The following is a 530-nucleotide window of genomic DNA, read 5'->3' as shown; positions in this document are numbered from 1 at the left end:
TCCTGCACTTGATACAGCTCTTCAGCTCACATCACGACTAATCACCACTGTTCCTGATGACCAATCACTAAACACCAGTGTTCCTGATGGCCAATCACCACTGTTCCTGATGGCCAATCAGCACTGTTCCTGATGACCGATCACTAAACACCACTGTTCCTGATGACCAATGAGCACTGTTCATGATAACCAATCACCACTGTTCATGATAACCAATCACCACTGTTCATGATGACCAATCAGCACTGATCCTGATGACCAATCATTAAACACCACTGTTCCTGATGACCAATCATTAAACACCACTGTTCCTGATGACAATCATGAAACACCACTGTTCCTGATGACCAATCACCAGTGTTCCTGATGACCAGTCACCAGTGTTCCTGATGACCAATCAGCACTGTTCCTGATGACCAATCACCAGTGTTCCTGATGACCAATCAGCACTGTTCCTGATGACCAATCACCAGTGTTCCTGATGACCAATCAGCACTGTTCCTGATGACCAATCACCAGTGTTCCTGATG

The sequence above is a fragment of the Neoarius graeffei genome, chromosome 6 (assembly GCF_027579695.1).
Source record: "Neoarius graeffei isolate fNeoGra1 chromosome 6, fNeoGra1.pri, whole genome shotgun sequence".
NCBI classification, from domain to species: domain Eukaryota; kingdom Metazoa; phylum Chordata; class Actinopteri; order Siluriformes; family Ariidae; genus Neoarius; species Neoarius graeffei.
Note: the sequence above shows the minus strand (reverse complement) of the source record.